Source organism: Eptesicus fuscus, chromosome 4 (genome assembly GCF_027574615.1).
Source record: "Eptesicus fuscus isolate TK198812 chromosome 4, DD_ASM_mEF_20220401, whole genome shotgun sequence".
In the NCBI taxonomy this organism is placed as follows: Eukaryota; Metazoa; Chordata; class Mammalia; order Chiroptera; family Vespertilionidae; genus Eptesicus; species Eptesicus fuscus.
Window position 1 is genome coordinate 77,364,123 of NC_072476.1, and position 27,674 is coordinate 77,391,796.

Here is a 27,674-nt window from a genome sequence, read left to right on the forward strand (position 1 = left end):
AATAAACAGTCCATGTATTTAAAAGGAAGGGTGTGTGTCTACTTCTTCTTACCTTCTGGAGAGTTGATGCTATTAGGAATTGTTGCCAAACATGATTTCCTTCAAGTTTTCTTTTTTGTTTGGGGTTAAAAACATTTATTTTTGTAGTCACTTAAAATAATCTAAGAAAGAACTTTATGGGAAGTGAGATTTTTAACATTTTCAATGACTTATCTTTATTTCCTTTCAAGCACCTTCCTCTCCAATGGTAATCATGGTAACAGTTGACATTCATTGAGTTCTTGTGACAACATTGTATCCTTAATCCTTGCAAAAGCTTATGCTATAGATGCTGCTCTCCCCATGTTATAGATAAGTAAACTGAGGCACTGACAAGTTTATTTTTGTGCCGAAGGTCATACAGATCTATCCATACCATACATATCCATGGTATGGATAGATTTAGACCCAGGCATTCTGACTTTAAATCAAGCTCATAACTTGATGTTATGCAACCTCCTTTGTTGGAGATACCAATAACTGTTGTTTAGTCAACCAAGATTTTTGGAGCTTTTACTATATGCTAGGTCCTAAGTTAGGAACTGTGGATACCGGAATGAGCAAAACAAATATGGTCACCATCATCATAGAACTTAGAATCTAGTAAAAGAGATCAACATTAAGCTAATAATTATATAATTAAAAACTATTAGACATAATGAGAACATAGAGCAGGGAACCGATTAGCTCTATGAATAAGTGACATTTAAGATGAGATTGGAAGTAGTATGTGAGAGCAAGAGGAATGTGGCAGGGGAAAGGCTCAGGATGAGGGAACATTTGTCAGAGACAAAGGCTGGTGATTTTCATTGTTCCATGACTATGCAGTGACCTCATGTGATGCATAATTACTTTTCGTTCATATTTCCTTTAAAATACAGAATAAAAATTGAATTTGTTTATATATACAAGATGATGGTAACTAGATCATATTCTAGTTAGGGAACCAGTTTTTAGTCATAAGATTAAGAATGGAGTGTCTTATGATGATAGTAGCACATAAAGTAAGAAATGCTGTAGGAATTATTCTGAAGAGAAACTCCAAGGAAGCCAGAAATGACTGTGCCTCATGGTAAAACACACACACAGAGAAAATGGTGAACTTCACAAAATCAAAATGATGTTGTCACATTAAAAGGGTAACTAGTTTTTCTTGTATTGGAGTGATAAGTTATAATTACAGTATTTCCAAGTAATCCACAATAATCACATATTAAATGAATTATCATACCAATTAATTAAATTTCCATGGAATATATAGATCAATGATATGGATAGGAACTTCAGAAATTGTCCCTCTAATTTGCAGTAGGTAATGTGGTTCTTCTTTGCTGACATGTTCAGAGTTGAACAGGACAAGCCATAGGCATCTGGCACCCAACCCTTCAATCTGCAATTCTTGATCATATCAATTAGTTTTTTTTTAAAGCTTTTTTTTTTATTGACTTTTTTTTAGAGAGAGAGGAAGGGAGAGGGAGAGAGATAGAAACATTGATGACAGATTGGGGGTCTCCTGCATGCCCCCTACTAGGAGATCGAGCCTGCAACTCAGGCATGTGACCTGACCGGGAATCAACCGAAGATCTCTTGGTGCCTGGGACGACGCTTAACCAACTGAACTACACCGGCTGGGCTATATCAATTAGTTTTTAAGATGAACTGGCCACTGAAAAATTCAGGGGGCTCTTTAGCTTTATAACTCAGTAAAGACATTATAAACAAAGTAGTGATTGATTCTAATTCTTTAGTGTTACTAGATATCAGATACTCTCCCAAGCAATTTACATGTATTATTCTGTCATTATTCCTATAACGTAAGTATTTATCTAATTTTATGATAAATAAGCTTGCCCTGTGTCATATGGCCAGTGGGTGGTAGAAACGAGAATAAAGTCATGTCTGTCTGATACCAAAGCTCATTTTTAAAAAAAATCACTATACTCTATTATCTTCTAAGGTGAGCATGTTGAAATCTTTCATTTTCTTAAGGGTTCCTAGTCCCTGTAGCCTCTCTTCTCCAAGCCATGTTTGACAGAAAAGTGGAAAAACAGTGAGCCATAAAAGTAAGTGAGCCATACTCACCACCGTTTCATTCTTTTGCACTTGAACCTTTTAAAAAAATAGCTAGATAGGCTCTAACAGGGTGGAAACGACTTGTACAGAATGTAGGAGAGGATCTGAGGGCTTGAGGACACGGAGTGAAAGGCCGGCCACATGCGTTTTAACAGAGGCATGCCTGCTAATCTGTGGCATGTCAGAGCCTGAACACCAGCATGTGACGTGCCTATCACTTTCCTGAAAGGAATTCCACACGCCCATCCCTGCGAGGCTACAAGTATCCCTGCGGCCAGCTGAGCTGGGTGCCAACTCCCAGACACCAAGGCGATATGTCCTAAGGGGAGAGGGTGACAGAAGGACAGTGACATGATCAAGCACTGGCAGACTGTGTGAGATCTGAGATTGCCATGGAGTTATGAATGGAATCTGCAAAATGTGGGCCTCCTTCACATTCATTTCTTATAACGCTCCATGACATTTGTCACAGAGCAGAGGTCCTCGATAAATGTTGATGATTGTGATAAAGATAACAGTGTGCTGAACGTGTGTCCCTCTAGCTATCAAAACAGACATAATATAAATAATGTATTGGATTGGATTTTGACTTCAGCAATTTATAGCCTCATAGAAAGGGCTCATAAAATGTTTGGGCTAGAAGGAATATTAGAGACGACAGACCTCTAACTTCTTCATTTATAGATGATAAAACAGTTTCTAAAAAAAATATATCAACTTCCCCAAGGGCATATGTACTTATTTAAAATAGATGCTACATAAACATAAATTTAAAAATATGTTGGGAAGGTTTAGTACTTGTTTTTAGAAAGATTCCCCCTTTTTTTTGGAGATAGGATCAAACGTGTGATGCGCGTGTGTCCCTAGATAGTTTAGATTTTCTACTCCAGTTATGGTTATTACAGGAAGAGTGTATAATATGGGCCCTGTGGACATTTCTTATAGGGTAGCCATTAGCACTGTGCCTGAAGCAGGTAAGCATTAATCCATATTAATTCTCATTATTATTCCTAAGATTGGCTTGTGACTATCATTAACAGAAGTATCTCCAAACATTTTCGATGTACTATCCTTACTTGTAAAACATTTTCCAGCATGCTTCCCCAAAATTTATGTTTATGTTTCTATTCATATATTATATATTATATACACGGGCTACTCAATGTATTATTTATATTATAAAAATTCATGAAATAGAACCAAAATGGTGAAATAAAAATAAAATATACTTGTATACATGGGGTTCGTTTGACCAGTCTGTTACTTTTTTGCATGTTTAAATTTTTCTATAATAAAAATGAAGGGGAAAGAAAAATATTAAAAATAAACATTTTCTGTTTCTGCTCCTTATGGATTGTCTTCTGGTGCACCCTTAGTTTTCTAACTTTAAGTAGAGAGCTCAGATAATCACCTAAAACATCCGCTTTGACTTCCTGAGGAGGGCACTTTTATAAGCTCAAAGGCAGCCACTTTCCAAGGGAGTACAGATTGGCTACAGTCAGGCTTCAGGTAGCACATGTCCAGTGCTTTTGAAAGTGGAGTTGGCAAGAGGAGAGGCAAGTCATGCTCCTCAGTATATCCATGGTGTGGGGACCTAGCAGGAGATATACTTTGAGTTCTTCCATTATTTCAATCCCTTCTCCCTGACTCATACCCAACAAATGATCAAGTTCAACCGAGTTTTCTAATGTCAACCACATATTATTGGGCATGAGTGGGTGCTAAATGGTGATGCAAAAGGCTATTATGGCATTCATTTTCATCTCATCCTCTGATGGAAGTGAATTTCAATTTTAAAAAAGAATATCAACAAACAAAAATCCTCTTACCAGGAAGCAGACTCTTTCACAAAGTACCTGGCAGCCAGAACAAAAGATGTATCTTATGGAAGGAACACAGATATACTGTTGGATGACTACAATACCACACACACGAACAGAGTTTGCAGACTATCTGGGGAGAAGGGATTCAACCGATAAACATTTAAATGCATTAAAAAAATTTTGTATCTTTATTGTTGAAAGTATTACAGATTCCCCCTCCCCCCCATTGATACTATCTATCCCATACTCATATCCCCCTCCCCAGGCCTTCACCACATTATTGTCTGTGTCCATGGGTTATGCATATTTTTAAAGGGCAAAATAACTCGGAGGAATAATGTTTCTGAAACAAGAAGCACTCAGATCTGATCAGAGCCAAGGGGACCCAGAACAGAGGCTGGTTATGGCTAGCTCTGATGTTCCCTGAATTCCACGGGCTGAGGATGATTGCCTCCTCTTAGGTTAGGAGGAACCAGTACCTAATATCAGCATCAGTGTACATATTTTAGAGGTCAATGTTCCCATGTATGGATCAAGAACTATCTCATCTTTTAAAACAAAGTATGGTTTCAGCTATTTTCCTCACACTCTCCTGTCTTCTTCATAAAATTCTAAGTTAAAGTTCCCATTGGGTTTTATTTCTATGGATAGATATGACAACCTTTATTTGGTTTCTAGAATCAAGAATCTAGTGGCCAGAGTGGGAAGAATACTGCATTATGACTGGCAGTGGGTGTTCGGTTGTGCATGTTGAACTACTGAGATGATCTCAACAGTTCTTGGCAACTTCTCTGCTCTTCCAAAGCTTTTCCACTTTTGGTATGTGAGTCTCCTTAGCAGCCCCTTAAGTTCTTTTTGTTCTCTCTCTCTCTCTCTCCACCCCCCCACCTCCAATAATGCAACCTACCTATAAATCCTTGCTCAGGACTCACCTCCTCCTGGATCTGCATTGATGCTTGCCATATTTTAGGTCCCTTTTTCTTTCAGGGATAGCAGAGGTGGAGCATCACAAAGCCCCTACCCATGTTTCCCTATAGTCGGTCTCTCCTTGTTGCAATTGTAGTTACAGGGCACCAGTTGGATACTATGGAACACACACCAGCCTGGGAGTCAGGAGACCTGGCTTTTAGTCTTAGCTCTTCCTCCAATTAGCTATTTTATGGGCGTAAATCATGTTCCCTCCCGTATCATTCTTTCTTCCTCTGTTGAATAATAGCATCCTAGCTTTACAATTTTACAATAGCTTCCCCACTACATGGTGAGAATTTCCAGGGCAGGAGCCCTGACTTTCATTGATTGTTGAAATAGCATCTATGCTTTGAAAGTGCTCCAGTTATATTTGTACAATTTTGATGGTGACCAAGGAAAAATGAACTTTCGATTCTCACTTGCAAGGTTTTGTCTGTTCAGCGCTACAATATGGCTTGGAGGAAAGGTGCTGTGAAGGTGTGTGAGGAGGAGGCAGGACACTGCGACCATTGCCAGGTGGCCTGGTTCCAGTCCTGGGCCGCCATTCCCACCTCCCTCAGGTGTTTACCGTTCTGGCCTCAGCCTCTCCATTTGCAAAGCCGGTCAGGGGAAGGCAATCACCACTCTCATTTCAGTTTCCCCCAAACAGCACAATCTAGAATTGGGCAAACTCATTTTCCCAGGTCCTGTCCAGCCTACCTATTTTCCTGAAGTCAAGAGCCTCACAGTCACGTGGGACCAATGTCACCATGCAGACTGTGGGATGGGCTTAGAGATACCAGCTCTGTTCAACCCAGGGCCCCTGGGGAAGTTGCAATGTGAGAGGAAATTCAAGGAAGGGAGTGGAGATGGGCGGGGCCTGGGGGAAGGGACAGGGACAGAACACAGCTGCTCATTTAGCCCTTCAGCAGGTGGGGACCAAAACACGCTGTGCCGGCAGCTAGGAGGAAGGTGACAGGAAACCTGAGAACAGGGAACTTAGTTACCACTCAGGCTTCCAGAGGCACCTCAGACGGGCTCCTGTTTCCTTCCAGCCCTGATTACACACTTAACGCTTACTCCTCCGGTACTGCGCTGCTCTGTGTCTGACCGGAAGAGAATTAGGAAAACTGGATTGTGTGTTCAGCCAGGAAGCCTACACGTGCTTATGAATTGAATGAATTTAGGATGAAAACATAGAACTTGAATAATAAATGTAAAATGTAAGGAAGAAAACAGGGTGTAGATGGTACTTGGCACTTTTTGTATTTTATACCAAGTGTAGCCGTTTCTTAACAAAGTCCCAATCCTTAGTGAATTCATTGATCAGCACAAACATTCGTACTTTTACTCTGCAGTTTGTCAGTGCCAGTGTATCAGGGGTTCTCTTAAGCATAAGGGAGTCGAGATGAAGAAGTCTTAGTTGGCTCTGAAGGCTCTTGTAGCCCAATGAGAACACAGGACAAGCAGACAGTTATGATAAATGTGATGAGAAACAGATTGGTCTCCAGCTCACCCCTTGTATGTTTCTTTCATGGCCCCTGCTCCAGTTCATAGTTAATTTGTATGTGTAGCTACTTTCTCTGTCTCTCCAATTAAAATAGAATCTCTAGGCCCTGGCTGGGCAACTCAGTTGTTTAGAACATCATTCCGATATGCCAAGGTTTCGGGTTCAATCTCTGGTCAGGGCACTACAAGAATCAACCAATAAATGCATAAATAAGTGGAACAACAAATCCATGTTTTTCTCTCTCTTTTTTTCTCTCTGTCTGCTTTTTCCCTCTCCCCCCTATCTAAAATCAATAAATTAAAAAAATATATAAACTCTGTATGGAGAGGGATCTTGTCTGATGTTTCCACTCTGTATATCCGACCCCCAGCCCAGTGCCTGGCAGTAGTAAGCGCTCACCGATGTTTGTTAATGACTGAATTAGTTTGCTTGTTGTGGAATTGAGTTGTTCACTGAGGAAGTCAATGACCATGGCCAATTTAACGCATAGTATTACTTAAAAGCTTTTGGAAGCTGGAATCACTGTGAACTATAAGCTGAAATTTAAAATGGCAGGAGGCATGTATCTATATTATTTTATATCGGTGGAGGGCATATATCTAGATAATATATATATACCTTTGGATCAGAAACATCTACTTTCTTTTTCTTGAAATGAATGTTCAAAATACAACCTCAGAATAGAGACACCTAAGGGAAGAGAAGGGAAGACCGTGACCAGACTTTGAGAGTTTGCTATAAGCCTGACACCTGTTTCCCTGACCAGCTGTCCGGCTAAACAAATTTCAGTGCAGTGGGTGGCTTACATGTTCTGAGGGAGGAAGGAAGTCTTTACAGTTCTTTGCCTTCCCACGTAGAAAGCCTTAACGGGCACGATGTTCATTTACAGGGGGCATTCACATATTTCTAGAAGCCCCTCTGCCTCCTTCTGCCCCACCCAGGGAGATCTGGGCATATGGGGGTTTAGCAATGCTCACACCCCTGTGGCAGGGACGCTGAGCCAGCCGGGACTATGGGCATAGCCCCTCTGTCAACAGGTGCACCCAGCCTAGAAAGCTTCCTGGCCAGGACATGGGAGGGTGAGGACAAGTCAGGGCTGCCAACCGAGAGGCTCCCCAGAGGTGCCACTTTGTAGCTGTGTGCTTGCCACTTCCACAGAGCAGGAGAGAGCAGAGCTCCTCTGCCCCACGTGCAGTCAGCTTGTGACTAGGGCAGCATTACTGCCCGCTGGGCACACGAGTGCCTGCCGAGGCCAAGAGCCTAAAAGGGAAATCCATCCTCTGCTCCCAAACTTGTCCCCAAGCAGAGAGAGGCCTGAAGTGTGGGGGGCCAGGGGGTGGGACGTTCACGCTGCTCTTACTAGTACACCACAGTCTGAGGCTCCTACTTGCCTCTGGCACACATGGGAGAGAGCCAGGTGGGGAGGGAGGGGAAGCATATCATGATCTGAACCCAAACCCAGAGATGCTGTGGGGCTCACAGAAAGCCTGTGGCTCTGCTGTTTTGGAGGGTGGGTGCTTGGAGCTCTCGGGCCCGTGCAATTCGAACACAGATTCTAAGAGAGTCCACGTGACTGTCCCTTCCTCGTGGCGGAGGGAGGATCTGGGGAGACTGTGAATTCCAAGCCCCTTTACCCCTGGAGCGAAAAGTTAAAAATCTATGTCATTACGGCACACAAACTTCTGGATCCAAGAAAAGTTTTCTTTGTCGAAGATCAAAATTGTCAACAGGTTTGAAATCTGTGGCTAGTGATAGAAATAAGACAGTGCCCTCGAAGACAGCTTTAGAAACCCAAGAATCCAAATACCTGATTTAATTCCTTTAAAATTTCTCATGCTTTTCTTTGCCCCCAATTCTTCACAGTTGAGACTTAAGTATTTGTTGACAAAAATCTGAACACTCTGTTAATCTACATTGGCGGGTTGTAAAGTTGATATAAGGCCAGATGTTAATGAAGCTGGAATAGCACTACCCTAAAATGTTCTGTAATAGCGCACCTGAAACATTGTTATTATGTGTGTTTTGATGCATAATAACTAATATAAGCATTATCATATTCAAACAGCTTTCAAATGTTCCAGGCTTTCAATGCTATTACCACTTCAGCAATATTATGAATAAGAATTCTGGAAAGCCTTTTTTTATTACAAACATCTAGTAATGCTGTTTAAGGGTTACTAATAGCCTTTCATAAATATAGGCTGGGAGAGAGAGAGAGAGAGAGAGAGAGAGAGAGAGAGAGAGAGAGAGAGAGAGAGAGAAACCAGAGTGATAAGTGTGGACTGGAGAATAGAGACAAGGGCTACATTGAAGGGATCCACCAACACTAGGCACTCAGGATCTGGGTTTAGCATCCATGTGGAAGAATGAGAGATGAAGGCTTTGTCCCGCCCACACAAAGTGTGGAGAAGGAACTGAGACCCAGTATTTATGAAGGGTCACAGCCAGGGGATAGGGTGGGCTGAAAGCCCTGTTCCTCAAAAAGGGAGCCGGCAAGAAAACGTGTCTGTTTAAGGTATTGGCTTGGGAGAACACACACAAAACCGCCCTCTGGAAAGTCGTCACCATAAGCCTGCCCACACACAGATTAAGGATTTGAATTGATATCATTTGCATGGTCCAGGGAAGTTCAATTCAATAAATTAAATTAAATGACTTCTGGATCAGGGATAGTCCAGGGCACCTGAAAAAAACAACACAAATCTTCTGTGGAGGAATGCACCTCAGCTTAGGCCTTTCAGGATTTGTACAGATGAAAACAGCCACATAGGAGCTCTTTGTCACATTTTTAAGAAATACAGTGATCATGCCAAGATGGTGGAGGAGGAGATCCTAGCCTTCATCTCCACCCAAAAAACAATTAGGCGGCTATCCACAACTGAAAATAGTTCTGGGAGAGCTCAGGACTCCTCTTAAGAAGCTTCAGGAACACAGTGGAGCCAAAAACCTGAGAAAAACCCCACGAAAAGGGTAGGGGGAAGAATTTCATTTTCCATGCATCATTCCATTGACCAGGCCACCGCTGCCCAGTGCCAAGAGAGAACTCCCAGCCCAAGAGACTTCCTCCTGCTGGAAAAAGGAGAACAGTACGAGCAACCAGCTTCCCCAATTTTCAGGGCACTACAAGAAGAACCCACCTCAGTTTCACCCCACCCAAAGAATGGCAAAGCTTAGATATATACACTGAGTGGCCAGATTTTTATGATCTCTGAATGCATAATAATATGGCCACTCAGTATAGATATATATATATATATATTAGAAGCCCGGTGCATGAATTCATGCATGGGTGGGGTCCGGCCAGCCTGGCCAGGGGGAAGGGACATGGCAGTTGGCCGGCCTGCCTGTTGGTCGAACTCCTGGTTGAGGGGACAATTTGCATATTAGCCTTTTATTATATAGGATATACACTGAGTAGCCAGATTATTATGCGTTCAGAGATCATAATAATCTGGCCACTCAGTGTAGAGATGGCTAAGAACAAGGAACAAGGGCAGAGGACACCGGTATCAGTCATGAACATGAGTGACAGCAGGGGCCTGCTCAGCAGAGGACCCGTGCAGATAGCCCCTGTAGCTGTGCACCTGCACAGCACTGGCCCTGCATCCTGCCATTGATCTCCACTGCTACACACATGCGCATGGTGAGCCCCTGCAGCTGCAAAAAATGCCATATCAACAGTCAAGGTCCTCAGAGCTGCTTGTGGGCCTGGATCCAGCCATGACTCCTGCCACTGGCTTGCACTGCCGTGCAGGCTTGCAGCTCGCCCCAATAGCTTTGCCTCTGCATGCCACCAGCCCCAACTCCCATTAACAGTCTCCACTGCTGTGCACACAATGGTGGCTAGCTCCTGCTGTCATGCAAGCACCTGAGGACAGCCAGGGCCTCTGCTCCAGTGCATGACCTGCAGCCACTGTGGATGCCTCCACCCACCGCTCTCACCAAGGACCACACACGTTGTTGAAGTCATGGACCCAGCTGCTTAAGTTGACACAACACCACAGCCCCTGGACCCAAAGTCTCCACATGCCCCTATACATGGTGCCCCACACCACCAGGCACAGAGTCACAGCATACAGCAGTGTGCCCTCACCACAGCTGAAAGTCTTTCCTTACTAAAGTCAGTCCAGAAAGTCTGGAAGAGATGATTGCTTCATCATGTGCCCAGATACCTATGCAAGGCTACAGGAATCATGAAGAATCAGGGAAAAAGGACACTACCAAGGGAATACAACAAACTTTCAGTAACTGATTTAAAAAAATTGAGATCCATGAATTGCTGACAAAGAATTCAAAATAAGTGTTCTAAAAATGCTCAGAGAGAATTATAAGAGAACACAGATAAACAATTTAATGAAATCAGGAAAAACAATGCAAGAACAAAATGAGAAATTCAACAAGAAATAGAAACATAAAAAAGAATATAACACATTTTGGAGCTGAAGAATACAATGACTAAAGTAAAACACTCAATAGAGAGTTTTAGCAGCACACTCAACCAAGCAGAAAGAAAGAATCAGTGGCTCAAAAATAGATCGTTTAAAATTATCAAGTCAGAGCAGCAAAAAGAATAAAAAGGAATTAAATCTTGAAAGCAACAGAACAGAAGCTTGTCATTTACCAGGGAACCCTCATAAGGCTATCAGCAATTTCTGTTTGTGTGCTAAAATCTGACACAAGTCACACGGTCATGCCCAACATAAATGATACAAGAAAGCATATCCCACTCATGGACAGGGAGAAGAGTGAATATTTGCTGAATGATAGTACAACCTATGAAATTCATGCATATTTTTAAAATTCCCTTGTTTTAGGAACATTATAATATCAATTATATATTATATATATATGTATATATATATTTAAATTATATTCACTAGATGAATATTATTGATTAAAGTGCAATTAACTTTTATACCCAATGGTTTTATTGACTTATCATATCAATCATTTGTCTGTGAATTCTCATAGTTATTTTTTGTGTACTCACTCTGTAAACTTCTTCTATTTGAAACTCATCTAATAGATATAGATAACATAGTATTTAAACTGTCTATATAATCTCAGGATAGCTGAACTAAGGAATCAAATAGATTCTAAAAGAGTTGATTGCTTTTTTTTATTTTAGTCTGAGTGAGATTAGCATGTAATTTTCTATAATCTCATGCTTGTTGAGTTTGGTATTATACAAGCTACAATAAGTAACACTAACTTCTGTAACATAGTGGCTGAAACTAATGAAATGTATTTCTCACTTTTGCAAGTCTAATCAGTTTTCCTTTATTCACAGGCAGTATATCATATGGTCATTTTGGGAACAAACTCCTTTTTATGTCTCTACCATACTTTAAGGCCTTGAAGTCCTCTGCTACTTACTCTGCATCCAGCTGCCAGAAATGGCAACAGAGACAGTGCCATGGATTACATGGGAAGTCTCCAAGGTGCAGGGCTGCCTGGCAATGGCACAGCATATCACAATCACACACATTCCACTCTCAAAAACTGAGTCATGTGACCACACCTACAGCAAAGGAGGCTGAGTTACGTAGACTGGCTTGTATAAGATTGGGATAAACTTTTATCCACAAGTTGACAGATCTTTCTGATAAAACTATCTAAACCTGATTTTTTTTTTCTTATTAGGGAAATTTTAAACTATTGTTTAAATTTTGAACTATTGTCAAATGGCTATAGGACTATTAATGTTTTCTTTTCTCTTAAGGTTTTGAAATATATTGACATAAAGCTTTTTTTTTTTTTTGCCTATTTAAAAAATTGCATGTTTTTAAAATCTTTAAATCTACACACCCTCTGTCCCTCTCTTTCTTATCCTTCAGTTTTTCTGTGACTAGGGCATTTGATTTGTACAGTTTTCCACTCTCAGGATTTTGTTGACTATATATTTTTGGTTTCACATAACATGTTCCTCTATTCTCTAAATTTCCTGCAAATTGGCAGCTGGATCCAGAGGTTTGATCAAACACAAGTCCATTCCTTTGGCAACACTCAGTAGGTGGGTTAAATCCGTAACATGGGCTTGTAGCACATAGTGGCACAGTTGCTAGAGGTGGTGGTGTGGTAAACAGAACATTTGGAATGCTCCAGTTCTCAAGTCTTGCAGCCATACCCTTGTCCCTTCTGCTTTCTCCTGCCCTGTCATGGAGATCATGCTGGTCTTCTGACTATCAGTTTGTATTGTTACGCCTGCTTATATTTGGGAGTTTATGGTGATTCCTTATCACATAGTTTTGCTGTAAAGGTCAACCATGAGTTATTGGTTCTGTGATCTAGTAAATCTGTTTTTATGTGGGGATTCAGAAGGTTTAAAAAATTGCCTGCTGCTGCCACCAACTTCCTAGAATTCCCTCTCAAAATATTGTTTTAAAGTAATTATTTTTTTTAGAATAGTTTATTGTTTTTGTGAGAGAATGGAAAAGAGAAGGAGAGAGAAACATTGATGTGAGAGCACAACATTGGTCTGCTGCCTACTAGGGATCAAGCCCACAGCCCAAGCATGTGCCCTGACTGGGAGTCAAACCAGCGACCTCTTGGAGCACAGAACGATGCCCTACCAACTGAGCCACACCAACACAGCTAAAGTAATTCTTAATGTTAAAAAAATGTAAACACATTTTTAAGAACACTTGAAATATACAATATCTAAATTATAATAAAATAATATTTATCTGACTCCACCAGGATACTTTCAGCATTTTAAAAAACTATCACTCAGAGTTCATGTGATCAATATTTAATATCTTCTCTAACATTTTATATTTTATCTCTTAATATATGTATATCTGATCCCACACACTTAGGATGTAAGACACACTGATTATGCTATTATGTTTGGAGAGTCTCAGAGACCTTGAAATGCTGACGAAACTTTGCTTTGCTTCATTTTTTAACATTTTGCTTTCCTTTCCTTTAAAACTAAAACAACAGGCAATGGAGCCACAAAATGCAAACAAAAGCAACTGGACTTTCAACAAAAGACATAATTTAAGAGTCCTTCCAACTTGGCAGACAGAATAAAAGCTCTTCAAATAAACAAAGAGCCTGCAAACATTGCTTTTCAATAGCATCCATTGGTCACTGTCCAGAGAAGTGGAAAAATAAGCATTGGAATTTTCTGATTGCCCCATGGTCCAGTGGTATCTTTTAAAGATATGTACAGTATCTTGCCTTCAAAATGGGGGCACTAGATGATATATTAGTTTCCTAGGGCTACCGTAATAAAGCATCATAAATTGGGTGGCTTCATATAACAAACATTTATTCTCTCCCTGTTCTGGAGGTGAAAAGTTCAAAATCAAGGTGTCAGCAGGACTGATTCCTTCTGGAGTCTCTGAGGGAGAATCTGATTCATACTCTGTCCCAGCTTCTGGTGACTGCCAGCAGCCTTTGGCATTCCTTGGCTTGTTACTGCATCACTCCACCATCTGCCTCTGCTGCCACATGGCCTTTCCTGTGTGTCCCTCTGTATGACCTCTTCTCTTCTTATAAAGACAGCAGTCACTAAATTTAGAGCCCATTTAATCCAGTATGACCTCAACTTAACTAATTATTTCTGCAAAGACACTATTTCCAAATAGGTCACATTCTGAGGGTCTGGGTGGGCATGAATTTTGGGAGAATGCAATTCATTCCCACCACAGATAACATTAACTTTCTAACCAGTTTCTGAAACTTTCAGCCTTTCAAAAGTCTACCAATGGCAGCTGTGTTTTATTATAACAAGCCAAGCAATATACAATCTTTTTAATATCTTATCCTTGCCATGCTTCTACTTTTATATATTTCATTTGAAGGTCATATTCCTTTGGTTCTTCTCATTTCTATATCCTCTTTAAGGTATGAAACATTAGTCTCTTAATCAAGGATACTGAATGATCCATTAATGAAAATGTAGAGACTCCTGTTCTCCTACTTCCATCATTTGACACTATTTTTGCCTTCCTACTTACTGTGGAATGCCTGCCAGTGGCAACATTTTTCATGGCACCAAGAAAAATGTTGAAATTGGCAAATTTCAAGCACTGAATTAAAAATATCTACATTGCCCATTTGGACTACCAATTTATATATGGGTATTTTGACCTGGGAAAATGTCAAGGAATGATATATTGGTCTCTTTCTCTTATACAAGGTATCATTATTGTCAGGAATTTATTTTTACATATCTGAAAGCCAAAGATACTCCCAAATATTCAGTTATTTTAATCAATTATTTTTTCTCCCTGCTACCAGATAGCATACTAAAAACTATCAGCAAACTATTTCTGTCAAAATGGCCATGCAACCTCTTACATGCAATTCCTAAATACAATTTAGCTGTAATTTCAAGTTCTCTAAGCATGGGCACTCTTTTTTTCTAGATTCTTAGAATTAATTCAGAGTACTGTCAAGAACAAGATAGAGCAGAAGTTAGAAGTCCCAGGGCTTCAGAAAAGAAAGTGAATCTCTATGTGTATAAGAGAAAGTCAGAGAGAGAATGAGATCTGTGTGACTGTGAGCATTCAGAGCCTTTCGAATACGCTATTTTCCACAGATTTTGGTTTGGGTGTGTCCCCAAATCTCTGAGAAGGCAAGTCTGTAAATCAGTTAGGATTGAGTTCAAAGGAATATAACAGAAAACCTCAAATAATGGTGGTTTACATAAGACAGAAGTTGGTCTTGCTCTCTTCATTCCCCTCCCGTCTCTTAAGGGACATTTGCAGAAAGGCAGCTTAGGGCTGCATGTCAGCCACACGATGTTTCTGGGGACCACGGCTCCTTCCATCTCTACTAGAGCTATGGTATGGCCACGACTGCCCTTGTCCCCTTCTTCTAGCTTATGCTTCTCAGACAGCAGTATGGAGGATGGGGGAGGGAGGAGAAGAATATGGCTCTTTCTTTTATGGAGACGGTAGGATCATCACTCAACATAAGCTTCTACCTCATTACTGGAACTTGGTCACATGGTCACATCATAGTCTGAGCCTTGGAAATGTGGTCTTAGCTGGGCAGAAATATAAGCAGTTAGTCAGGTTGCATGATAAAATAAAGACTAGCCAGTTAAATCAGATGTTCATATAAACATTTTTTGTATAAGTGTACAATATTTGGGACATATACTAAAAATTTGTTGTTTTTCTAAAAGTCAAGCTTATCTTGGCAATGTGTATTTTTGTTTGCAAAATCTGGCAACCCTAGGAATAAATCACAGTTATAGAAAAAGGAAGAAGCAAATGGATACTGGCAGATAAACAATGGTCGCTGGCACAGCTACTGGAAAGGACCTGATGCAATTAAATGTTACATAGCTATGGGATTAAAAAATAGGCTTTGAGACAGGAGATAGGAAAACTGGGAACCAGGCCTCCTGAGATAATCTTTACTATTTTTCTAATAAATCTATATCAATAAATCTTTACTAATAAAGTCTATGTGTGGGACCATCACATAAAATACATAACCTCTAGTATTTGTTAATGAGACTGTAGATACTTTACATGATTTTTGGCATATACAATAGGAAGATACTGACCATAAAAAAAGATCTTTGTATATTGCTTTTATTACTCTGTAGGTAAAAAAAACAAAACCACCACGCTGTTATTTATATATATTAAGTCAGATTCTCCTCTTTAAGTCTGACCCAAGGTGTGACCATGTTCCTTGTATATGATCCCTTTTTAGCTATCAAAGATTTTGAATGTTCATTCAGACTTACTACTTATTTAACTCATTTAGTTTATCTTGGAATATGAGGGCAGTTCCCGGGTTCCACTAGTTTTATTTTTGGCACAGGCTGAGCTTCCCAAATACAGATGCTCTTTTCTGTCAGATCACAAGGTCACTTCCAACTGGACCAGCCTTGGTTCTTGAATGGGCCTTCAGACATCCTGGCTAGGTCTGACTCAAAACAGAAAAGAGACACTCTGCCTTCCTATTTGGTGGAAAGCAGCAAGCTACACCTTGAAGACAAAGCTACAATCCATTCTTTCCTGTCTTCCCATCCTGGCCCATACATTGATCATCAAAATTTTATCTGATAAGGGTGCATTTAAATAGGTTTTCTTGTTCATCTGCCTCGCTTTTTTTATCCTTACCTAGTCTCTCCAGGATGTCTGTTCATGACTTTAATAAGAAAATGTTGTAGCAAGCTTTCAAATTATAGCATTTTCTTGAAAAAAAAAAAAAAAGGGGGTGGTGGTGGGAGTAAAACAAGATGATTGAAATATTTGGGATTATTGCTTTTCTTATCCCTTTGGATTCTGAAACTACTGAATGATTCATAATTCATTTCCAGGCATGAATACTATTCTTCTGGCTGCCTCTAAGTCATGATAAGGAAAAGAAATATCCTCAGAGAGCAAAATGAGAAGCAACATATTTATGGCTCATGTTAGATGAATGGAAAAGAACAGAACACTCAGTGGATTAAATAGGGTACTGCAAAGCCAGGCTTAGTGATTGAATGGTCGCCCAGTTTATATTAAAGAACTTATTTCCATTTACAATATGATTCTCTTCGTATGGTTCAAGGCTTAAAATGCTGGGCACCTTCCCAGCTTGAAGAATTTATTTTTAAAAAGTTTACATGTCAACAAAATTCAGGTTCCGAAGTGATAAATTTATTGCTGAAATGTCCGACTTGAAGTTCTGGCTACTTTCAGGTATTGAACATCCTCCAACCATTTTTACTGGAATGGGAGGAATATGTCCAATGGCACGACTCAGTTCCAGTTGTGTTATCACCTCCAATCAAATGAAAATACCCTTGAAGCCAAGGATATGCATTTCTGCAAGTGCTTACACTCAGCATATGGCTTTATGAGGCTAAACATCAAGATGAAAGTGAAGAAAATTAGATAGTTGCCCAGAAATTTCCAGATATTGGCAATGTATCTGGATGAATGATTATATTTTTCACTTTCCACCCACCCTAGTATACATCCAAAGTTGAACTTATCTTGGTGGGTGCCCTGACTTGGCAATCAAAGGCATAATAAGCTTCCTAAGACCATGGCCTGTAATACTGTGAATACCAATATTGATACATATGGATCTGTAAACACTCCCGCTCAGGTGCCCTGGAGAAGATGCCAGGACCACCCCTGGCAGCTCTTGAGCTTTCAGAGCAAGGCCTGATCATTGCTCATCTCCAACCTCTGTTTCTCAGTGTCGACCCTGCCATATGGTTGGCACACAATATGTGTCTGGTGAATGAAATGAAATGACTAACAATGCAGTGGAAACTTAACCACAATGGCTGTTACACTCAGAAGAAGTATTTCAAAAGCTAAGCCAAGAAAGAGTTTTAAGTATGTAATGGTAAAAAAAAAAGAAAAAAAAAGAAGCCAATACAAATATAAAAACCAAGAAATAAAGCCAAATAAATCAGCAACTGGGCTATTTTCACATACCTGGTTAGTATCTTTTTGTTTTGAAAATAAGGATATATATATATGTATTTTAATTGATTTCAGAGAGGAAGGGAGAGGGAGAGAGAGAGAGGAAAATCAGCGATTAGAGAGAATCATTGATTGGCTGCCTCTTGCACACCCACCACTGGAGATTGAGCCTGGGCATGTGGCCTGACCTGAAAACGAACCATGACCTCCTGGTTCATAGGTTAACACTCAACCACTGAGTCACAACAGCCAGGAAATATCTTTTTTTTTTAATCCCCCCTTTGCCCACTTCTACCTACCCCCACCCCTTTCCCTTCTGGCTATCACCACACTGTTGTCTGTGTCTGTATGTTATACATATGTGTGTTTTTTTCTTAATCCTTTCACCTTCTTTCATCCAGCTCCCTCAACACTGCTCCCCTCTGACTGCTGTCAGTCTGCTCCATGTATCCATGCCTGTTTCTATTTTGTTCATCAGCTTATTTTACTCATTAGGCTCCACATATAAGTGAGATCATATGGTATTTGTCTTTCTCTTTTTATGCTAAGGCTTATTTCACTTAGCATAAAAATATCCAGGCCTATCCATGTTGGTACATTGTATAAATGTACCACAGCTTTTTTTTTTTATCCACTCATCTACTGATGGGCACTTGGGTTGTTTCCAGATCGTTGCTATTATAAATAATGCTGCAATGAACATAGGAGTGCATATATTCTCTTGAATTAGTGTTTCAGGTTTTTTCATATGTCTATTCCCAGAAGTGGGATTGCTGGGTCAAAAGGCATTCTATTTTTAATTATTTGAGGAAACTCCATACTGTTTTCCACAGTGGCTGCACCAGTCTACATTCCCACCAGCAGTGCAGGAGGATTCACTTCACTCCACATCCTTGCCAACACTTGTTTGTTGACAGGTGTGAGGTGATATTTCATTGTGGTTTTAATTTGTGTCTCTCTGAGGATTAGTGACATTGAACATTTTTTTTTTCATATGTCTATTGGCCATCTCTATGTTCCCTTTGAAGAAGTGTCTATTCAGGTCCTTTGCCCAATTTTTAATTTTTTTTTTTTTTGTCTTCTTGGTGTTGAGTTGTATGAGTTCTTTATATATTTTGGAAATTAACCTCTTATCAGATGTATCATTGACAAATATGTTCTTCCTTTCAGTGGGCTCCCTTTTCATTTTTGATGGCTTCTTTTGCTGTGCAAAAGCTTTTTAGTTTGATATAGCACCATATGTTTATTTTTCCCTTTGTTTCCCTTGCCTCAGAAGATATATCGGCAAAGATATTACTGCCTATGTTTTCTGCTAAAGAATTTTATGGTTTCATGACTGACATTTAAGCCTTTTATACATTTTGAGTTTATTCTTGTGTATGGTGTAAGTTGGTGGTCTAGTTTCATTTTTATGCATGTATTTGTCCAATTTCCCCAACACAATTTATTGAAGAGACTGTCTTTACCCCATTGAATGCTCTTGCCTCCTTTGTCAAATTTAATTGACTATAAAGGTGTTTATTTTTGTGCTCTATATTCTGTTCCATTGATCTGTATGCCTGTTTTTGTACAAATACTATGCTGTTTTGATTACTATGGGCTTGTAGTATAGTTTGATATCAAGTAGTGTGATATCTCCAACTTTGTTCTTCTTCCTCCAGATTGCTATGGTTATTCAGGGTATTTTTTGGTTCTATGTAAATTTTTGGAATATTTTTCTAGATCTGTGAAGTATGCCATTGCTATTTCAATAGGAATTGCATTGAATCTATAGATTGCTTTGGAACATTTTAATGATGTTAAATTTTCCTTTCTATGAACACGATATGTGCTTCTCTTTATTTGTATATTCCTCAATTTCTTTCTTCAGTATCTTATAATTTTCTAAGTACAGGTCTTCTACCGCCCTGGTTAAATATATTCATGGGTACCTTATATTTGTTGTTGTTATAAGAGTAAACAATACTGTTTTCTTAATTTCTCTTTCTGATAATTCATTATTATATAAAAATGCAACTGATTTATGAATACTAATTTTGTATCCTCACTCTTTGCCAAATCCAAATATAAGATCTAGTAGTTTTTTAGTGCAGTCTATAGGGTTTTCTATATACAATTCCATATCATCTACAAATAATGACAGTTTTATTTCCTTCTTTCCAATTTGGATGCCTTTTATTTCTTTTTCTTGTCTGATTGCTGTGGCTAGGACTTCCAGTAATATGCTGAATAAGAGTGGTGAAAGCAGACATCTCTGCCTTGTCCCTAATCAGGGAAACACTTTTAGTTTTTGCCGCATGGAATATGATGTTGGCTGTGGGTTTGTCATATATGGCCTTTTTTATGTTGAGGTATGATTTCCCCTATTCCCACTTTGCTGAGATTTTTAAAATCATAAATGAGTGCTGGTTCTTACTGATTTTGGGTTTTACTTGGAGGAGAGTAGTGTAACCGCTATAGACACAAAAAAAACACATATCAATGAACAAGAACAGTTCAATGGGCAACATAAATTGTAAGTAAATTTCTTTCTCTATAATTTCCTGCAAAGAATATTTAAGAATATTACTCTCCAGTCCACAAAAATGTTGATATCTGTCCCATCTCTTCATTTCCTTCACTTATTCCAGCAATTCAGATTCTCCTGATCTTCATCCATAATTCCCAGCACAAACCCAAAGAGCCTTTGCCTCCTTCTCCTCCTCCACAGATTTCTCTCAGCCCTTTATTGTGTAGATAAACTTAATTTCTTTCCAAGTACCAATTATCTTTTCCCTTTAGGGAGAGTGTAGAGAAGAGAAATTGGGTTAGAATGCAAAATTGTCTTGGCATGTTAGATGAGTATCAGAGTCTGTACATAATTTTAGATTAATCATTTTTGTCCTGGTGCACGAGTATTTTTATTCTGTTAATAGGCATCAGCCTTTGATGTATAAAGAAAATGAGAGCCCATAATGTGTGCAGTATTCATAAACAGAAATCTTTTTATAGCCATCACAGATACTTCAAAGCACAGTAAAGCTCACATTGACAATGATTTATCTGCTACAGTGGGGTAGCAAGTCATGATCATATGATTTTTGTAGTAGAGAATTGGAAAAAAGTGTTTTTTCAAACCTAGCATCCTTAAACTTAACAATTTTTAGGCTAAAGTGTGTTTTGCCTTAGATAGCATTTACTGGTGGAGGGCAAATTAGCAGCCTAACTTTATGACAACTGTAAGCACTCTGGCAAAAAGAGATGCTCAAAACTAAGCCAGGTATTTCATCTTGATTCTCTGGTGACAGCACATGTTGAATGACTATTTCTAGTGAAGGCTCTTGAGGGAAGTCTTATATCACTTAGTGGCATTGGTTTGACACATCATTTTCTAAAGTCCCTTCCAGCTCTGAATAAATGACTTTACAAAATTATCTCAAACATAAGTGGTGGAAATGTGTTGTTTATTAAGTACAGATGATGTCTAGGCAGTGATTGGCTATTGTCCATATTGTGAAAATCAGATTAATTCCAGAATAATGCAATAATGCAATAATATTAAGCACATACTAGAATGAAAACTAGATCATTCTATATTCTGGCTGGAATTTCAGATATTGTTGATTGTATTTGAAGAATTCTGAGACTTTAAAAAATATATAAGTGGATAGCCCTGGCTGAGTGGCTCAGTTGGTTGGAGCATTGTCCCATAGCCAAAAGGTTGCAGCTTTGATGGCTTTGATTCCTGGTCAGGGCACATACCTAGCTTGTGGATTCAATTGGGGTATGTATGGGAGGCAACTGATCAATGTTTCTCACATTGATGTTTCTCTCTCTCTCTCTCTCTCTCTCTCTCTCTCTCTTTTCCTCTTTCTTTAAAATCAATAAAAATAAATAAAAAATATCCTTGGGTGAGGATTAAAAAATATATATATTATTATTCCAAGTAAACTATATTTGCTAATATATTAACAAATATTAGAGGATATAGTTTACTTAGAATAATATTTGCAATACTTTCTCGCTCCTTCTGATATTTCCTTAACTATGTTCCCTATCTCCTGTCACAGATACATCTCTGTGGAAAATGGCTTTATGTAACACATGTTTATTTTCAAGTTACAAGAATATTCTACTGGACACCTGTAGCATTCCTTTCCAGAATCCTCTTAGCCTTGATCTTTACTCTGGCCACTGCTGCAGTGGGTGATTTGTTCCTTGCAGAATCTGATCAGATCAGCGCACCTCTCAGGGGTCAGAACTTCCCAGCACTTTGTCTCTGTCCCAGTCAGATACCTCTTGCTTCTTCTCTACTGTGCAGAATTGCTGGAGACTCACTTATACATAACCAGAAGCAGAAGGGTGATAATGCCTGGGGCCATTCTTTAGCATTGGGAGATGGGAGCATACATGCTTTCCTGGCTGCCCTATGTGATCAGTTCTTTGACATATTTTACAAGATTCCTCAGAAGGTCCCAGCAGAGTGGACCACCAGTTGCCTATAGCAGAAGCCAACTTTACAACATATTTTTGCACAGGTTTTCTTCCCTTTCATGTTTTACTCCTATATCATGCACCTCTGCTCTAAAGGATCACATTCCCAAAGATACCACTAGCACAGGAGTGTCTGTCTCAAACTTTGGGAAACACAGGCTAAAACATGCCTATATCATACCTTGGGAACCACATAGTTCCATGACCCATAGAGTCATCATACATTAATGCAAGAAGGTACCTTAGATACTATCTAGAAGAGAGGTTTTCAAATTGTGTCTTTGGGAAGCACACAGTCCCATGAACAGCTTGAGAGATTTCTCAGGGTACATAGAGGGAATCTTCACCTCCCTCCACCTCCAGCTTAGATCCAATTGAACCATATGTTGCGATTATTGGAAGGAGGAGAAAGAAGTGGTTCTTGGCCTTGCATAGTTTGAGAGTCACTGGTCTTGACTAACTGCTTAATTTTATGGAGAAGAAATCCAGTTCTGGAAGGATTCACTGGTAAGCTCTAGCTCACACTGTCAGTTATAGCAAAATCAAGGCTAGTACTCCTGGTTCAGATCAAACTCCACTCATCCCCTCCCACAGGCAATTACATTGTTCCCTGTAAAAAGTTACATGACTTTTCTTCTTATGGGGTTATGATGACCAAATGCACTTGAATATGTTTGTACATTATTTAAAGTGATCTTACATTTCCATCTTGAGCGTATTGTCTATTTCTCAAAATTGATTGTAATGGATGTTCTTAGAAATGGAAGCATAAACCTCTATTTTCTTTGAACCCTACCTACTACTCCCAGTGGGATTTCAGTAATGTTCAGTAAGTTATTTATGGACTGACTGACAGAAAATGGAATCTAAGATATATGGACGCTTGGAAAACTTTAGGCTTTACCACAGAGGACAAAGGTAAGGTTTCTAATCTATAGACAACATATTATGCTGTGTAACTTGGAGACATGGTTTTGGTAAACAGCTGCATGGATCTCTCAGTTTCATAATGTTTTAGAAAAATTTCCAGCTTTGAGAGGGCTTGTAAATAGATCACGTTAGAAAAAATGAGGATAAGTGCTCATAATTTCTTACCCACAGCAGGGAAAAATAGATTGGTGAATTAATATAGCAATTAATTTTGACTGTGTCTAAGATAGAATCAAGTTGACCTCACTGAGTTGTAAACAGTCACTTAGATTGCTGTTTTGTTGTTTTTTTGTTTTGTTTTTCAAACTTTCACAAAGGAAAGGAGAATAGAGTTCAGTGGCTTAGGAGTGCAGAAATGTTTTAATCTCAGCTGTGTCAACTGCTAGTTGTATAATCTTGGACAAGTTCCTTAACCTGGCTGATCTTCATTCTCCTCATCAGTAAACTGGAGATAATATTTCCTCAACAGAGTCTGATATGATGATAAAATGAGATAATGCATATGTAATGTTTTGTTCAGCGTCTCACTGTGATTAGTGCTCACCAGGCTGTGAATATTACTGGGGCATAAACTGAGAAGTCACAGGATGAAGGCAGACATTTTAGATTCTTGTTCTACCTGTTGCTATTTTTTTCTTAGTGTTCAATGAGAGAACTTGAGTGCCAACATGATCCTGATTTGCTGCCTTACTTGTGTCAGTTGGCTATTTACCTTGCTACTCGTGTGCTTTGTATGTTCAATAACATTCATGTTGCTTAGTTTATAGTGCGTAAGGAAGCCATAAGAATGTGTCTTTCAGATTTCTCACTGCGGGAGAGCCATCGACAAGTTAGGCAGTGGGAGCAGATGGCTATCTCCTGCTTGAAAGTCTCCTATCTTGACCCTACAGCTCAGATTTGTCTCATGTCCTCGGAGGTATGGAACTTCTCTTGATGTTAATAACCAAAGCCATCAGTGGCCGGATGCTGAGCTGAAGTTAGGAAATAGTTCTGATCAAGGCAAGCTCTTTGCTAACTGGCCAGAGTAAATAGAATCTTATCTGAAGAATAATCTTTGCGAAAACATTAAACCCTTCTTTGGGCAGGGGAGTAGGAGACAGGGAAAAGAAAGCTACTTGTGTTTACTAAATATCTTAAAATACAGAAACATTGCACATGTTAGCTTTATTTAAAGAGTCCTGAGAGGAAGATGCTACTATTTCCTTTCTTTGAGCAAGGAAATCGGGGGTTAGCAATTTGCTGTGACAGAGCAATAACAACAACAACAACAAAGTTGCCTCTCAGCACACATTTTTTCTGACTCAATAGCCCAGATTGGTGCTTCTGATTTTATGGAGCTGGCTATTGGTTACTTTATTGTGTGAACCCAAGAACCTGGGCCAGAGATCACTAACCTATACATCGATTTTTCTTTCACAAATAGAGAATGTGCTTACTCATGACATGGTCAGCTCAGCACTGCAGTGATAGTAGGTACAGGGAGGGTGAGGAACGTCTAGAAGAAATGGTGAGGCAGGTGAGGGTCCTGAGGAGGAAAGTATTTTGTTTGGCATTCACTTTACTCACTTTCACATGGATTTATGATTTGAAAGTACTAGTATCTTGAAAATGTGTGGACTCTCCGATGTCATATGGGACCATGCCTGGATAAGCCGTCACAATTATTCAGGCAATTTAGGTCAACTCATGTTTTTTTTCCTCACTTACTTTAATATTCAACAAGACAGTGTTTGGGCAGGTGGTGGCAGATATGAAATAATTATAGGAAAGAATATGGTGTTGTAGGAAGAGCATTTGACTGTTGGTCAGAGACCCGAGTTCTTGTTTTGGCTCTAGTGCGAATCAACTGGGAGATTTGGGATAAGTCATATTACTCAGGCTTCAGTCTCTTCAACATAAAATGAGAGGGTTGAATTCAATGGCTCTCTATACAATCCTTTCTAATGCCTATATTCTATAACTTGATGATCCTGGCCCAGGTTGGCTAAGGACTCTGGTGACAGTCCTTGAAGAGTTGCCAGCTTCCCTCTGAGCAGCGATCATTTTGGTTGAGCATGCTTCTTGCCATGTGTCCCATTCTGTGCCAGTCCCATGCATTCCCCTCCAATATGGGCCTCAGGGCCTCAGTCATGTGTGCAAATATATGTGTGCTCTGAGATTTGTTTCAAAGCTACCTAATCCTAAAATCTGAGGTGATGAAAAATTATAGGAGCCATACACTCAACCACAAGAGCATATGAGAACAACTGGGTCAGGTTCCTTCTGGGTGGCCCTGAATAAAGGTACTTTGAGTAATCACAATAGCAGTATTATTGTGAATCCCCAATTCTCACTCTCATTTGGAGTAAGTTTCATAGGGTGCCCTTAATCAGAAGCCAGAGTGGCAGGTGGTATGTGTATGTGGGCATGTGTGTGAGCGTGTGAGCGTGTGTGTGTGTGTGTGTGTGTGTGTGTGTGTTTGTGCCTTTTTATTTGTTATTCTTTTTGTTAATTCTCACCCTAAGATATTGTTTCCCATTAATTTTTAGAGAGAGTAAAAGGGAGGGAGGAAGGGATTGGGGAGAGAGATGGAGAGAGAAAGAGAGAGAGAGGGAGAAAGATAAACATCAATGTGAGAGAGACACATTGACTGGTTGCCCACCTTACACGGCCTGACAGGGCTGGGGCTCAAACCTACAACCCAGGTATGTGCTCTTGATCGGAAATGGAACCTAACACTCTTTGGTGTGTGGGCTGGCACTCTAACACCTAAGCAAAACCAGCCAGGGCGGTGTGTGGGTCCCTTTTTAGGTGCCCAGAGCGAGGTTATTCAGTATCTCTAGAAGTAGCATTTCTCAACCTAGTTCCTGACAAAGCTCTGATGCTAATGACACAGAAGTTGGAAGGCAATTCTGTACGATGTGTCCTCTCATTGACCTCGCCTCCACCTGTCATTTATGTTAGTGACATTTAACGGGCAGGTGTGATGGTTCCAAAATCTATACTGGTTTCTTCTCTTTAAATATCTCACACTTATAAGCTCTAATCATGGATATTCCCTAGACACTTCACTAAATCAAATGTGGAGAAATCTAAATAAGCTCCAATATTCCATGTAGCTACAAATATATATTATCTCTAAACATTTCCTGGTAATGTGAAATGGTCAGAAGTAATAGATCATTTTGTTATGTTGATTGTGGTAATGATTTTCTGGGTGTATACATATGATAAAACTTATCAAATTGTATATTTTAAATATGTGCAGTTTATTAAAGGTCATTTATTCCTTAATTAAAGAAGAAGAGTATGCCAAGAAAAACTGATTAAAGATCTGGAAATAATAAAATAGATAAACCTCTAGCACACTGATCATGAAATAAAAAAAATCCCATAAGTAATATGCTAGAAGTAAAAATATTCATATGTATAATAAGACACATTAGAAATTAAAGTGGTAAATGAATAAAATAAATAATTTTATACTAGTACATTTGAAAGCTCATAAAATAGCCTAGTAGAAAAATATAAAATTATTCAAAATTAATAGAATAGTTCACAAATCAATAATTTTTAAATACATGGCATTATTAATTTTATAAAACTCTATCTCCAACCCAAAAGAATCCAGGCCCAGATTGTTTTGAGGAAAGAAGTCATAGAGATGAGCCTGAGAAGAAGCTGATTAAAGGCAGGGAAAAGGATGAGGCAATACACATGATTGTGTATTGGCATCAATCAGCCTAACTAGTCGATTTATAGAAATGAGAGTTCTATACACATCATTTCATGATTAAACACACACATTCCGAGGAGGAGAGAAGGCAACGGGTTTGCTTGGAATGCAGACGAGGGGTCCTTCACTCAGTTTCCTTTAGTCAGGACAACTTCTAGCAGGAGGTGGGACTTTTCAAGAGCTCTAAAGGAAATCAGGTTTGAAATCTAGGAACAGGAAAAGATTCTGTTGTTTCCCCGTGTAAGAAAAGACATGTGTGAGCAAGAGGAAATTCAGATGAAAAGGAGCAATAAATGTCATCATCTGGGAGGCAGTACAAACCAATTAAGAGAAAGGTCTAATAGCCTTATTAGATTTATTTTATTTTCTCTATTTCTCTACTAGCTCTATAAGGGAAGAGATTTGTTTTCTGTTCTGTTCACTACCATATTATCAGAGGCTAGAAATAGTGCCTGACACATCATAGACATGCAATAAGTATTTAGTGAAATGATGGATTAGACTTGTAATATTATCTAATCACTCTCCCTGCCTCTTATCTTACTTGTATACAATGTACCTTCCACTCTGAAGACAATCTTTCTAAAACAAGTCTTGATGACAGTACTTTCCTTTTCAAATGTCCAGGAGAAAGTCTTTATCCTTTAATAAGCTATCCAAGGGCCTGTGTGATCTGGCACTTGCTTATATCTTCAGGTTCACCTGCCATAGCCTTGTGCCTTCTACACCAGGACTGCAGCTATCCTAGCCAATGCATCCTTTCT

The 27,674-nt window shown here is 39.3% G+C and overlaps 1 long non-coding RNA gene across 1 annotated transcript in view; it reads left to right on the forward strand.

Annotated features, from left to right (window-relative positions):
• The first annotated feature begins 11,907 nt into the window (after positions 1 to 11,907).
• Positions 11,908 to 27,674, forward strand: part of LOC129148728 (uncharacterized) — a 38,941-nt gene continuing 23,174 nt past the window's right edge. The window contains exon 1 of the long non-coding RNA XR_008555693.1: positions 11,908 to 11,933. This is a non-coding gene — a long non-coding RNA (uncharacterized LOC129148728). The remainder of the gene's footprint in view (positions 11,934 to 27,674) is intronic.